This window comes from Saccostrea cucullata, unplaced genomic scaffold (assembly GCF_032062105.1).
Source record: "Saccostrea cucullata isolate Sc308-1 unplaced genomic scaffold, CSIRO_AGI_Scuc_v1 ctg16752, whole genome shotgun sequence".
Classification (NCBI taxonomy): domain Eukaryota; kingdom Metazoa; phylum Mollusca; class Bivalvia; order Ostreida; family Ostreidae; genus Saccostrea; species Saccostrea cuccullata.
Window position 1 is genome coordinate 3,013 of NW_026940291.1, and position 8,340 is coordinate 11,352.

Sequence of the window (8,340 nt, forward strand, 5' to 3'; positions counted from 1 at the left end):
ACCTGAGCCGAAGGCTCAAGTGAGCTTTTCTGATCACATTTTGTCCGTCGTCCGTCCGTCTGTCTGTCCGTCTGTCCGTGTTTACGAGAGTGCATTTATTGGGTATTTTTCATGCCAAGATTGTACTTATTGGGTACTTTTTGCTTATTGGGTATACCCAATAAGAAGTGTCATTGAATATGCTTAAAACACCCTAATTGGGTATTTGCAGGTTAGTACCCAACAAAACTTGGACACGACGATTTGTCCAAAAAAGTGTCTAAAAAAGTTGCTTTCACGGACGCACCGTGTTTTGTTGTTTCAGTTTTACATTCGGAACTCTAAATTCTCGAGAGTTCCGAAAATCAACTTCCGTTGATCCTGATCATAACAACGTTTGTTTTCATGGAAAAAAAATATGGCGACTAAGAAACACTTAATGTCAACAAGATTTTCTGATTGACAAGAGAAAAGGTAAGTTTATTCGATTAATATTTATCCATTGCTGGGTTCTTTTTTAAGGAAAATAGATTTTAATGTAATTTTGAAAACAATTGTGCCCAAAATTAAAATAGACATATCGGAACAATTAATCCTAAGTTCCACTTGTTTTATCTTGAATTTTCTCTGTCTTTCTAACTCTCTTGAGGGCGAGAAGTATTTAGTAAATGATCGTATATTGTTAGTTAATGTTTAATAAATCGAAAGTGTTTATTATTTAATTTGATATCATAACCAACTAAGTATGTTCTGACAATGTATATTGGATAGGGAAATGAAAACTTTAACAATCGTGTGTTAATAAATCAGCTGTAAATTATCGGTTCATGTAGACAGTATTACAATCGCAAAGTGAGCTGAGATGATGATAAATGGGATAATTGACAACAACTAAATAATTGTATGTAAGTTTATATCATCTGATATGTAACTTATGAGATTCATTGCATTACTGATGAGTGTCTGCTTTATTTTGATTTTTTTAAAATTATTGTTTTTATCATTTGTTTTAATTAATTTAAAACAATACTGAAATTGATTTAGGGCTACTATAACTATTTCACATGATGGGTGTGTAATTACCATCGCGCTACACCCGGGGCTTCCATTTTGAGGATGGGGCTAGTGGTTTTCTGCACTGAAAAACCCCCTTGGGCTATTAGGAATTTTAAAATACACATGTAATGCATGAAAAGAAATTCCATTACTTTCTCAAGAGTAACCTTATTACTTTTTTGATTAAAAAATTGCATGTAAATGCCTTTTTTATTATATTCCTTTTGTTTCAATAATTGTCATGTCAGCATAAGTGTGCTAATTGTGTTGGTATTTAAAATTTTTTTTACTAATTTAGTAAACAGATATATGAATTTATCTTTAAATTACTTGCTTAAATAAAGATTTCAATATGAAAGGATATTAAAAGTAATTAAACATGTTCAAGTATGTAAAAATTAATAAATGTTTAATGTAATTTTAAACACATTAATAACCATTTGTTTTGAAAGTGCCCTCGTGAGATCCTGTCGCGACACAAAGTGCCCTTTTGATTCCTTGATTACCATGCCTTTTTAGGGTCTACATTTAACACTATTTAAGCACCACCGGTATTTTCACTCGTTTTTGCTATTAAATTCCCTAATATAGAAATATTCCAGACAGCATGCTCATATTATCAATAAATCTCCACAACTGCATCCATTTTGCAGTACTACAAGACTGATTTACTTAAAAACGATCTTTTATTTCCTAATTTGAATTCCCCTCTTTCCTTTGTTTAATATAGCAATATTTGCTTGTACATATATGACTCATAGATATCTCATTATTAAATTATATACATTTACTCAATCAGCTCAATGATAAGTGTCTTGCAATTATGTTGCGTTTTTTTTAAAGCCATATATGGCGTATCTGATCAAAAAATATATTTTTGAAAAATACAAAATTAAGTAAAGAAACCCGCGTCTTCTGCCTGGGACCATTTAAATGTCCAGGTATAGTCGCTAATGATGTAACATTGTATACGCATGACCACCTCGAGGTTTCAAGGGTAAATTTCAATAGAATATGCATAGCGGGACTGCATTTTGACTTCGAGGGATCAAGGGTTTCGCGAGATCAAGAGTTCGAGAAATCAAGAGTAAATTTGCTTAGTTATATCTAGGGGAAAAATCGGGACCGGAGACTGACTTCGAGCGATCAAGAACTTCAAGAGATCGAAGTTCGAGCCATCAAGAGTTACCTGTATAGTTAAACATTTAAATTAAAGCTTTTCATACAATTCAGAGCACGGAGAACACCTCGTGTTATCTAGTATTACGATTTTATCTTCTCTGTAATGTGTTATTTAAATCTTTTGTATTTTCTTCCAAGTCGGAGAAAATTCCGAGAATCCAAATTAAATTTTGATATCTTTATAACGCAATTGACTTAGATTTTTATCTTTATCATGTTTATATAAAGTAATGATACAAATAATAAATTCTTATAATTTTAGTCTAATAATTTTCATTGTACATATGCCATATATGGCTTTAAATGATTCAAGATGAAAACAAAATGACTTTTGCTTCGTTTTAATTAGACGAACTAGTGAATGACCAGAAAAGGAATATTTTAAATCCTTTTTTTCATTTTTTAAATCATTAATTTATATAATTAAATTTTACTAGCGAAAATTAAATCAAACTTTAATTTTGAGAAGAATCATCTGTAATTAATACCCTGACTTTTTTACGATGAACTTTTTTTCAATGTTACTTTTTAATTTTTGCCTCTATATTTGGGCTTGTCACTTTTTACTCGGGGATAGTAACTTTATTGCCACAAAGCTGTGGATAAGTACTTGATTTCCTTTATTGCACAGCGATGACTATGATTTAATAGCACAAAAAGCTAATGGGTTTACGTATGTGAATTTATATGATTATTGCTTACTTGTGATTTTAGGATAACTGGAGATAATGATTTCTTTTTTCCATTGATATTACATAAATATTTTCCTAAGTATTATGTTACAATAAATTGGTTTAGATTTTTTTTTTATAAAAGTAATCAATAATTACAATGGAAATTAAAACCATAATCATGTTCATTGAGGATTTTCAATATTTAACAGGTCAAACAGGAACTTCAATTGTGAACATTGCAGAGAACACACTCATCAGAAGATGACCCTCAGAAATAGGACAATTGTAAGTAATCAGTAAAATGAACAGGAATACTTCATTCCAACCATAAGATTTTTAGAGACATTTTCGCTTCTTAAATTAGAAGAGATAGAGGGAAAACTTGTACATACTACATAACTACTAGGCAACCAACCTTTAACTGCAGGAAAGCTTTTGGTATGTTCATTACAGCTACATAAAACATCTTTAGTATTCATGTTAAGTTTGAGAAAGTACCTTAGTATTTTTTCTAGTGTTTGCCAACATTTTCATGCACACTGTTTGCTTGTTTGTACTATCATTTTATTTTAAATTCTTCAGATGCCCTTTACCTTTGCCAGTTTAGAATCATTTGTTTTAAGGGCATCTGAGGGTTGATTCCAGAACTTAATTAATTGTAAAGTAAATACTGGGGTACTATACGGTCATAGATTATGTTAATACATGACTTGTATAACATTTTGTTCTGATAGAGGTGGCATACAGGAAAAGAAACAATACGAGATATCACTTCAAAGGAATAAAACAGCTTCATCTTGTAGGTGTATCTTATTTCAGGATCACTACTTTATGTCTGATGTGCTGAAAGTTATTCATAATCTGTTTGACTGTAATTTTTCATATTTTCAACTTGTATCCAGCTTAGTCAATTTTAATTAAATTTTGTGCAAAGCATTACCCAGGAAGGGGGGATGAAGTGTCAAGTGTGTCTCTGTCCCTGTCAATATGATTTCAAAGCAGTTAGTAAGGTTTAGGTCAATTTTAAATCCTCTTTAGCAGAACCATTGGGCTAAAAACAATACTAAAGCTTTATCATTAAGTGTAGAGATGTTTTTGAAGATTATGTACCCCTAATGTACTGATTGTGTTACATTAGAAGTCTAAAATTTGCAAGGAATAGGTGTAAAATCTTTTTAAAATCTCCTTCTTAACAATCAGAAACTAACATACTGTCTAATTAATGTGCAACATCGTTTTGTGTGTTGAATGATGATTCCATTTTGATAAAATTATGGCGGATGGGGGGTAGGATGAAGATGCAGTTAGACATAGAAGAAAAAAAAAGTTTGATAGAATTTAGTTTTTCTTCCATTTTATTTATCAATACATATTTCTGAATAAGAATTATACTTCAACTTCTTGGTTGGGTTTGATCAACATAAAGGGTGATCTTGCTGTAGTCAAGAAAAACATGTTTTATACGGCAAAGAAATGCCTTTATCTAATTGCAGAATGAATAAAATGGACAGAGGCAGAACTGAAGGAGATACATGGAATGAGGAATATTTCAAAGATTGCCTGCGCATAACCACTGCTACTGGATAAACATATGGCAATATAAAAGAGCAGGGTCAATGGAGGTATCATACAGTATAGACCATGAGAGACCCTGAAGAAGAAAGTATTGAACAGAAACAAAAATAAAACCATTTTGACATTTATTGAAATATAGGATCAAAGTCTTACATGTAAAATTTGGGCATAGAATGACTTTTCTCTAGCTCTAAGACTTATAACAGTGATGATTTGATTTAATATCTTTATCCCGATTTGTCGAAAAGATTTGGACATAGTGCATCAATTATTTTAAAGTTTTGATACAACGAATTCATTCATTGTACTTGTAACTGAGTTTTCTGGTGCGACACTGTTTTATCGGCTTCAAAACTAAGTTTGTGATTTCCAAACCAGATTAATTAGATCATATACCCGGTAATATCTTTTAACATTGGTGACTATTTAATCCATTCTTTTACATCTCAGAAGCATTTTTATTTTTACAGGGAAAATATGCATTGTACATGTATCTGTAATAAACAGGATTATAGAAATTTTCCATATAATACAACACAATCTTAGCAACTGAAGGCAAATATTTTATCAAGGGTGTGATCTATTTATCAATATGGTTTTCAGCATCTTGCTCTAACTGTAATGACTTGCTCCAAGTTCCAATATTTAAATTAAAATTTTGCTAACATGGTTATAAAATTCTTTAAAAGCCAAATAGTTTAGGCACAAAATGCTTATATATTTCCTATCATTTGTAAAGTTTACACTGAATGAGATGTGGAATGTTAGAATTAAAGTATTAAATATGTTTTGGACTTATGTATGCTTATGCAGATAAATTTGAATTCAACTAGGGAAGGTAAATGTCATACTTATTGGGTTTGCAATCTAATGCAAGAGTATAAATATCCAAGACAAATTTGACAATTTTAATGAAGGGTATAATTAACCAATTGGACAGGTAAACATCACCTGTTGGGGTTTATTCTAATGTTGGGATGTAATATCCAAGAAGAGTTGAACCAATGTCCAATACCTATTGGGTTTTCTTTCAAATGAAAAAAAATGAGTAAACCAAGAAGAATGTCCAATACCTTTTAGTTTATATACTATTGAAGGGTATGAAGATATCCAAGAGGAATTGGACAGGTATCCATTACATGTTGGGTAGTATTCTGATGAGGGGATTTCTTAAGAAACCCAAGAATTAGCCAAGTGTCCATTGCCTGTTGGGTGGGATGTAGATATCCAAGAGGAGTTGGACAGATGTCCATTACCTGTTGGGTGGTATTCTGATGAAACAATTCAAGAAACCCAAGAAGAATTGGACAAGTTTCCATTACCTGTTGGGTGGGATGTAGATATCCAAGAGGAGTTGGACAGGTGTCCATTACCTGTTGGGTTGTATTTTATGAGGAGATTCAAGAAACCCAAGAATAAGACAAGTGTCCATTGCCTGTTGGGTGGGATGTAGATATCCAAGAGGAGTTGGACGGATGTCCATTACCTGTTGGGTGGTATTCTGATGAAACAATTCAAGAAACCCAAGAAGAATTGGACAAGTGTCTATTACCTGTTGGGTGGGATGTAGATATCCAAGAGGAGTTGGACAGCTGTCCATTACCTGTTGGGTGGTATTCTGATGAAACAATTCAAGAAACCCAAGAAGAATTGGACAAGTGTCCATTACCTGTTGGGTGGGATGTAGATATCCAAGAAGAGTTGGACAGCTGTCCATTACCTGTTGGGTCGTATTTTGATGATGCAATGCAAGAAACCCAAGAATTAGACAAGTGTTCATTGCCTGTTGGGTGGGATGTAGATATCCAAGAGGAGTTGGACAGATGTCCATTACCTGTTGGGTGGTATTCTGATGAAACAATTCAAGAAACCCAAGAAGAATTGGACAAGTGTCCGTTACCTGTTGGGTGGGATGTAGATATCCAAGAGGAGTTGGACAGGTGTCCATTACCTGTTGGGTTGTGTTTTATGAGGAGATTCAAGAAACCCAAGAATTAGACAAGTGTCTATTGCCTGTTGGGTGGGATGTAGATATCCAAGAGGAGTTGGACAGGTGTCCATTACCTGTTGGGTTGTATTTTGATGACGAGATTCAAGAAACCCAAATAGATTTGGACAATGTACAATTGTTCTTGGGTAGTTTAATCCCTTCGTCAAAATTCAACCCAACAGGTATTGGACACCTGTCCAATGCCTGCTGGAGACCTTCATTCTGTCCAACATGTAATGGGCATTTGCTTATTATTAATTGGTCATGACTCAAAAAGGTTTCTCTTAAATACTTAATTTTGTTATTCAAGAAAGGTTGAACAGAGTCTGAGATGTGTTGAGTTGTGTTTTCACAATTCAGTTTTTTTGCACTTAGATATTCATATTAATTTTAATATTAGATATTTTGAAATATACAGGTGTATACCCTTATTGGTAAGAACAAATTAGTTAGGTGTTACAATAAAAGAGCTATATCACAGAAATTGACAAAAATATGGGTTCAAAACCAAAGGTTTTCAGTCTTGTTTGAATTTACCAGCAAATATTAAATATATAATAAATTTGAAATGAATAAAAAACAATAAGAAAAAACCCAATAAAATACGAACACGAGGATTAATATCCAATAAGATTTGAACAGTAACTACCCAAATAATGCTCTCTCGTGTGTACACTTTTTAGCTCACCTGAGCTGAAGGCTCAAGTGAGCTTTTCTGATCAAAATTTGTCCGTTGTCTGTCGTTGTCGTTGTTGGCGTTGTTGGCGTTGTTGTCGTCGTCGTCGTAAACTTTTCACATTTTCATCTTCTTCTCAAGAACCACTGGGCCAATTTCAACCAAACTTGGCACAAAGTATCCTTGGGTGAAGGGAATTCAAGTTTGTTCAAATGAAGGGCCACGCCTTTTTCCAAGGGGAGATAATCATGAATTTATTAAAAATTAATGGCATTTTTAAAAAATCTTCTTCTCCAGAACCGCTGGGCCAGGAAAGATCAAACTCATGTGGAAGCATCCTCAGGTAGGGTAGATTCAAATTTGTTCAAATCATGACCCCAGGGGCAAGGGTGGGGCCAAAATGGCGGACCCAAGTTTTACATAGGAATATGTAGGAAAAATCTTTAAAAATCTTCTTCTCAAGAACCACTGGGCCAGGAAAAATGAAACTCACGTGGAATCATCCTCAGGTAGTGTAGATTCAAGTTTGTTCAAATCATGACCCCCGGGGCAAGGGTGGGGCCAAAATGGCCGACCCTAGTTTTACATAGGAATATATAGGGAAAATCTTTTAAAAATCTTCTTCTCCAGAACCACTGAGCCAGGAAAGATGAAACTCATGTGGAATCATCCTCTGATAGTGTAGATTCAAGTTTGTTCAAATCATGACCCCTGGGAGAAGGGTGGGGCCAAAATGGCCGACCCAAGTTTTACATTGGAATATATAGGAAAAATCTTTAAAAATCTTCTTCTCAAGAACCACTGGGCCAGGAAAGATGAAACTCATGTGGAATCATCCCCAGGTAGAGTAGATTCAAGTTTGTTCAAATCATGACCCCTGGGGCAAGGGTGGGGCCAAAATGGCTGACCCGAGTTTTACGTAGGAATATATAGGAAATATTTTTAAAAATCCTTCTCCAGAACCACTGAGCCAGGAAAGATGAAACTCATGTGGAATCATCCCCAGGTAGAGTAGATTCAAGTTTGTTCAAATCATGACCCCCGGGGCAAGGGTGGGGCCAAAATGGCCGATAAAAGTTTTACGTAGGAATATATAGGAAATTTTTTAAAAATCCTTCTCCAGAACCACTGAGCCAGGAAAGATGAAACTCATGTGGAATCATCCTCAGGTAGTGTAGATTCAAGTTTGTTCAAATCATGACCCCTGG

At 34.0% G+C, this 8,340-nt stretch overlaps 1 long non-coding RNA gene across 1 annotated transcript; it reads left to right on the plus strand.

Moving 5' to 3' along the window:
- The first annotated feature begins 202 nt into the window (after positions 1-202).
- On the plus strand, positions 203-4,844 carry LOC134255069 (uncharacterized). Its single transcript, XR_009989445.1, has 3 exons — positions 203-453; positions 3,101-3,176; positions 4,385-4,844. It is a non-coding gene; the product is annotated as an uncharacterized LOC134255069 (long non-coding RNA).
- Positions 4,845-8,340: the final 3,496 nt, after the last annotated feature.